The sequence below is a fragment of the Schistocerca cancellata genome, unplaced genomic scaffold, assembly GCF_023864275.1.
Source record: "Schistocerca cancellata isolate TAMUIC-IGC-003103 unplaced genomic scaffold, iqSchCanc2.1 HiC_scaffold_580, whole genome shotgun sequence".
Lineage (NCBI taxonomy): Eukaryota > Metazoa > Arthropoda > Insecta > Orthoptera > Acrididae > Schistocerca > Schistocerca cancellata.
The window spans coordinates 26,501-32,500 of record NW_026046592.1 but is presented as its reverse complement, the minus strand read 5'-3'; the positions used below and the strand labels follow the sequence as shown (position 1 = coordinate 32,500).

Sequence of the window (6,000 nt, the reverse complement as noted above, 5' to 3'; positions counted from 1 at the left end):
TGCCTCGTTGCCAATTTCACAGTCACCTTCGTCTGATAAGACATAGGGACGCTGAAGGGCGAGCAGCCGATGCAGTGAAGTTCCACACACATTTCTTCAGCTTCCGTCATCGTAACAAGCAAACATGTCGACTCGATTCGTGTGATATTGAATTCGCTGACTTGACGTGACGCCACGCTGACGCTAGAAAACACGTGCTATATCGATGCCAGGGGCAACTCGTGTGCAGAGAACGAGACACAAGAAGGAGTGAGCCTCTCCACCATATGAGAGGCAGTATCTAGCAGATACACACGGTAAAAACATTCGACTTGCGTTAGCTCATAAATTGCTACACGTCATCGTCTGCAAGCTAAAATGGACACATCTGCACTGCCCAGTGAGGCGACACTTGTACTAACACCTGGTGGACGGCTGTGAGACTAGGAGATGAGCTGCGGCTTCTGGGGGCGACTGTAACGCTGCGCCCTCGATCAAATAACACTGCACATTGCTGGTGACCCACGTGTTTAGTAGTGACGCAACTGCTAGGATGCAGCTCAACGTCCGCCTTTTGAGAGCGAGAAAATTTTCGCAGTCGGCAGGACTCGAACCTACGCTCCCAGAGGGAATCTGATTTCAAGTCAGACGCCTTAACCACTCGGCCACGACTGCCGGTGGCGGAAGCGACTCCCGACAAGTGAAGCCGCCATCTTTAGAAGCAATCTGATGGCAGAAAACGGCGTGGCCTCACTCTTTGCTGTAGGGTTTCCATTAGCCGTTACGAAAGTGTACTAATTTCCCACTGACTTATGGCTCCAATGGCGACTTCACCGACTTCCCACTGACGCACCGCTGACGCTAGTTTTCTGTCGTCTTAAAACGATGGACATACCTCCAAGCAGCTGCGAGATCTTAAGAAAAGAAAAAAAAAACGCTGCACCACTGCTTTTGCCGCACTCGAATGATTGAAATTGCGATTCATAAAAAGAAAATGAAATGTCCGCTCTGTCCAACACTTTCGAGCACATCTGTGTACTCACCATCTCAGCGACGGCTTTCTGCAGTCCCAGCGTCAGTGCGAGGTGAACCGAAAGGCACAGTAAGTAGCTGTCGTCGCGAAAACTCAGTATTCTTAAAACGGAAATTTTCGTCTTGTTGAGAATGGCATCACTGGTTGCACCCGCATTCGCCCACGCATGTCACATGTGTGCGAAAACGTTTGCTCCTCTTTACGCAAAATCGCACGCAGCCGGTAGGATTCGAACCTACGCTCCCAGAGGGAATCTGATTTCGAGTCAGACGCCTTAACCACTCGGCCACGACTGCCGTTAGCGCGGTGTTCTCTCGACACATGCAACTGCTACCGTTTAAAACACTGTGGTGTCAGAAAACGGCGTAGCTGCATTATTTTCCGTAGCGTTTCCACCGCTACCAGACGAATCGCTACCAAAGTATTAAAATTTCCGCCCGGACAGGGACTTGAACCCTGGACCCTTAGGTTAAAAGCCTAATGCTCTACCGACTGAGCTATCCGGGCTCACACAAGGCTGCAAAACCTCCCACGATGCACAACTATACATTGACTCATGTCCTTTACTGTTGTTCAATCGCTGCATGGGGCCGTTACTAATAAAACGTCGCCCAAATGCTGTCTACAAACTTATCGCGCTAAGCCCGTAACACACTATCGAAGACTGCTGACACACGATGCAACAACAAATTGTACCAGTTGTTACGTCTCATACGTTGGAGCAGAGAATTTACGTGTTTTGTCGACACTCACTGGGCAATTGGAAAATTCACAAGCATTTCGAATGCAATGTTTCCCACGCTTTCGCTCATTTCACGGTTCCGTTGAAGATGTTCTTCACCACCTGACACAGAAAAGGGAATGCAGTCGGTAGGATATTTTTAATTCTTTTGCTTCTAAGGGAGTTAGTTGTCTAGTAAGTTCCTCTTATGGCATGCAATAGACAACCAGAAGAGCTACAGGAGAGGGTCAGTTTTGTTGTCAGCGGTAGTTGCATTATCACAAACGCAGAGTAATTCCATTGGCGTCGCATGAAAACGAATACCTGCCGAAACCCGGGATCGAACCAGGGACCTTTAGATCTTCAGTCTAACGCTCTCCCAACTGAGCTATTTCGGCTGACGTCGAAGGTTGCCATTTGCATGTGTTCGTTAATTTGTGCCTCGTTGCCAATTTCACAGTCACCTTCGTCTGATAAGACATAGGGACGCTGAAGGGCGAGCAGCCGATGCAGTGAAGTTCCACACACATTTCTTCAGCTTCCGTCATCGTAACAAGCAAACATGTCGACTCGATTCGTGTGATATTGAATTCGCTGACTTGACGTGACGCCACGCTGACGCTAGAAAACACGTGCTATATCGATGCCAGGGGCAACTCGTGTGCAGAGAACGAGACACAAGAAGGAGTGAGCCTCTCCACCATATGAGAGGCAGTATCTAGCAGATACACACGGTAAAACATTCGACTTGCGTTAGCTCATAAATTGCTACACGTCATCGTCTGCAAGCTAAAATGGACACATCTGCACTGCCCAGTGAGGCGACACTTGTACTAACACCTGGTGGACGGCTGTGAGACTAGGAGATGAGCTGCGGCTTCTGGGGGCGACTGTAACGCTGCGCCCTCGATCAAATAACACTGCACATTGCTGGTGACCCACGTGTTTAGTAGTGACGCAACTGCTAGGATGCAGCTCAACGTCCGCCTTTTGAGAGCGAGAAAATTTTCGCAGTCGGCAGGACTCGAACCTACGCTCCCAGAGGGAATCTGATTTCAAGTCAGACGCCTTAACCACTCGGCCACGACTGCCGGTGGCGGAAGCGACTCCCGACAAGTGAAGCCGCCATCTTTAGAAGCAATCTGATGGCAGAAAACGGCGTGGCCTCACTCTTTGCTGTAGGGTTTCCATTAGCCGTTACGAAAGTGTACTAATTTCCCACTGACTTATGGCTCCAATGGCGACTTCACCGACTTCCCACTGACGCACCGCTGACGCTAGTTTTCTGTCGTCTTAAAACGATGGACATACCTCCAAGCAGCTGCGAGATCTTAAGAAAAGAAAAAAAAAAACGCTGCACCACTGCTTTTGCCGCACTCGAATGATTGAAATTGCGATTCATAAAAAGAAAATGAAATGTCCGCTCTGTCCAACACTTTCGAGCACATCTGTGTACTCACCATCTCAGCGACGGCTTTCTGCAGTCCCAGCGTCAGTGCGAGGTGAACCGAAAGGCACAGTAAGTAGCTGTCGTCGCGAAAACTCAGTATTCTTAAAACGGAAATTTTCGTCTTGTTGAGAATGGCATCACTGGTTGCACCCGCATTCGCCCACGCATGTCACATGTGTGCGAAAACGTTTGCTCCTCTTTACGCAAAATCGCACGCAGCCGGTAGGATTCGAACCTACGCTCCCAGAGGGAATCTGATTTCGAGTCAGACGCCTTAACCACTCGGCCACGACTGCCGTTAGCGCGGTGTTCTCTCGACACATGCAACTGCTACCGTTTAAAACACTGTGGTGTCAGAAAACGGCGTAGCTGCATTATTTTCCGTAGCGTTTCCACCGCTACCAGACGAATCGCTACCAAAGTATTAAAATTTCCGCCCGGACAGGGACTTGAACCCTGGACCCTTAGGTTAAAAGCCTAATGCTCTACCGACTGAGCTATCCGGGCTCACACAAGGCTGCAAAACCTCCCACGATGCACAACTATACATTGACTCATGTCCTTTACTGTTGTTCAATCGCTGCATGGGGCCGTTACTAATAAAACGTCGCCCAAATGCTGTCTACAAACTTATCGCGCTAAGCCCGTAACACACTATCGAAGACTGCTGACACACGATGCAACAACAAATTGTACCAGTTGTTACGTCTCATACGTTGGAGCAGAGAATTTACGTGTTTTGTCGACACTCACTGGGCAATTGGAAAATTCACAAGCATTTCGAATGCAATGTTTCCCACGCTTTCGCTCATTTCACGGTTCCGTTGAAGATGTTCTTCACCACCTGACACAGAAAAGGGAATGCAGTCGGTAGGATATTTTTAATTCTTTTGCTTCTAAGGGAGTTAGTTGTCTAGTAAGTTCCTCTTATGGCATGCAATAGACAACCAGAAGAGCTACAGGAGAGGGTCAGTTTTGTTGTCAGCGGTAGTTGCATTATCACAAACGCAGAGTAATTCCATTGGCGTCGCATGAAAACGAATACCTGCCGAAACCCGGGATCGAACCAGGGACCTTTAGATCTTCAGTCTAACGCTCTCCCAACTGAGCTATTTCGGCTGACGTCGAAGGTTGCCATTTGCATGTGTTCGTTAATTTGTGCCTCGTTGCCAATTTCACAGTCACCTTCGTCTGATAAGACATAGGGACGCTGAAGGGCGAGCAGCCGATGCAGTGAAGTTCCACACACATTTCTTCAGCTTCCGTCATCGTAACAAGCAAACATGTCGACTCGATTCGTGTGATATTGAATTCGCTGACTTGACGTGACGCCACGCTGACGCTAGAAAACACGTGCTATATCGATGCCAGGGGCAACTCGTGTGCAGAGAACGAGACACAAGAAGGAGTGAGCCTCTCCACCATATGAGAGGCAGTATCTAGCAGATACACACGGTAAAACATTCGACTTGCGTTAGCTCATAAATTGCTACACGTCATCGTCTGCAAGCTAAAATGGACACATCTGCACTGCCCAGTGAGGCGACACTTGTACTAACACCTGGTGGACGGCTGTGAGACTAGGAGATGAGCTGCGGCTTCTGGGGGCGACTGTAACGCTGCGCCCTCGATCAAATAACACTGCACATTGCTGGTGACCCACGTGTTTAGTAGTGACGCAACTGCTAGGATGCAGCTCAACGTCCGCCTTTTGAGAGCGAGAAAATTTTCGCAGTCGGCAGGACTCGAACCTACGCTCCCAGAGGGAATCTGATTTCAAGTCAGACGCCTTAACCACTCGGCCACGACTGCCGGTGGCGGAAGCGACTCCCGACAAGTGAAGCCGCCATCTTTAGAAGCAATCTGATGGCAGAAAACGGCGTGGCCTCACTCTTTGCTGTAGGGTTTCCATTAGCCGTTACGAAAGTGTACTAATTTCCCACTGACTTATGGCTCCAATGGCGACTTCACCGACTTCCCACTGACGCACCGCTGACGCTAGTTTTCTGTCGTCTTAAAACGATGGACATACCTCCAAGCAGCTGCGAGATCTTAAGAAAAGAAAAAAAAAACGCTGCACCACTGCTTTTGCCGCACTCGAATGATTGAAATTGCGATTCATAAAAAGAAAATGAAATGTCCGCTCTGTCCAACACTTTCGAGCACATCTGTGTACTCACCATCTCAGCGACGGCTTTCTGCAGTCCCAGCGTCAGTGCGAGGTGAACCGAAAGGCACAGTAAGTAGCTGTCGTCGCGAAAACTCAGTATTCTTAAAACGGAAATTTTCGTCTTGTTGAGAATGGCATCACTGGTTGCACCCGCATTCGCCCACGCATGTCACATGTGTGCGAAAACGTTTGCTCCTCTTTACGCAAAATCGCACGCAGCCGGTAGGATTCGAACCTACGCTCCCAGAGGGAATCTGATTTCGAGTCAGACGCCTTAACCACTCGGCCACGACTGCCGTTAGCGCGGTGTTCTCTCGACACATGCAACTGCTACCGTTTAAAACACTGTGGTGTCAGAAAACGGCGTAGCTGCATTATTTTCCGTAGCGTTTCCACCGCTACCAGACGAATCGCTACCAAAGTATTAAAATTTCCGCCCGGACAGGGACTTGAACCCTGGACCCTTAGGTTAAAAGCCTAATGCTCTACCGACTGAGCTATCCGGGCTCACACAAGGCTGCAAAACCTCCCACGATGCACAACTATACATTGACTCATGTCCTTTACTGTTGTTCAATCGCTGCATGGGGCCGTTACTAATAAAACGTCGCCCAAATGCTGTCTACAAACTTATCGCGCTAAGCCCG

At 49.2% G+C, this 6,000-nt stretch overlaps 11 non-coding genes across 11 annotated transcripts; all 11 read right to left on the bottom strand.

The window, feature by feature from the left end:
* Window positions 1-572: 572 nt before the first annotated feature.
* Window positions 573-654, bottom strand: Trnas-uga (transfer RNA serine (anticodon UGA)). The gene has a single exon. It is a non-coding gene; the product is annotated as a tRNA-Ser (tRNA).
* A 572-nt stretch (window positions 655-1,226) lies between these two features.
* On the bottom strand, window positions 1,227-1,308 carry Trnas-cga (transfer RNA serine (anticodon CGA)). The gene has a single exon. It is a non-coding gene; the product is annotated as a tRNA-Ser (tRNA).
* Window positions 1,309-1,446: 138 nt separating this feature from the next.
* On the bottom strand, window positions 1,447-1,519 carry Trnak-uuu (transfer RNA lysine (anticodon UUU)). The gene has a single exon. It is a non-coding gene; the product is annotated as a tRNA-Lys (tRNA).
* Window positions 1,520-2,058: 539 nt separating this feature from the next.
* Trnaf-gaa (transfer RNA phenylalanine (anticodon GAA)) lies at window positions 2,059-2,131 on the bottom strand. Its single transcript has one exon. It is a non-coding gene; the product is annotated as a tRNA-Phe (tRNA).
* Window positions 2,132-2,742: 611 nt separating this feature from the next.
* Window positions 2,743-2,824, bottom strand: Trnas-uga (transfer RNA serine (anticodon UGA)). The gene has a single exon. It is a non-coding gene; the product is annotated as a tRNA-Ser (tRNA).
* Window positions 2,825-3,397: 573 nt separating this feature from the next.
* Window positions 3,398-3,479, bottom strand: Trnas-cga (transfer RNA serine (anticodon CGA)). The gene has a single exon. It is a non-coding gene; the product is annotated as a tRNA-Ser (tRNA).
* Window positions 3,480-3,617: 138 nt separating this feature from the next.
* Trnak-uuu (transfer RNA lysine (anticodon UUU)) lies at window positions 3,618-3,690 on the bottom strand. Its single transcript has one exon. It is a non-coding gene; the product is annotated as a tRNA-Lys (tRNA).
* A 539-nt stretch (window positions 3,691-4,229) lies between these two features.
* On the bottom strand, window positions 4,230-4,302 carry Trnaf-gaa (transfer RNA phenylalanine (anticodon GAA)). The gene has a single exon. It is a non-coding gene; the product is annotated as a tRNA-Phe (tRNA).
* Window positions 4,303-4,913: 611 nt separating this feature from the next.
* On the bottom strand, window positions 4,914-4,995 carry Trnas-uga (transfer RNA serine (anticodon UGA)). The gene has a single exon. It is a non-coding gene; the product is annotated as a tRNA-Ser (tRNA).
* A 572-nt stretch (window positions 4,996-5,567) lies between these two features.
* Window positions 5,568-5,649, bottom strand: Trnas-cga (transfer RNA serine (anticodon CGA)). The gene has a single exon. It is a non-coding gene; the product is annotated as a tRNA-Ser (tRNA).
* A 138-nt stretch (window positions 5,650-5,787) lies between these two features.
* On the bottom strand, window positions 5,788-5,860 carry Trnak-uuu (transfer RNA lysine (anticodon UUU)). The gene has a single exon. It is a non-coding gene; the product is annotated as a tRNA-Lys (tRNA).
* Window positions 5,861-6,000: the final 140 nt, after the last annotated feature.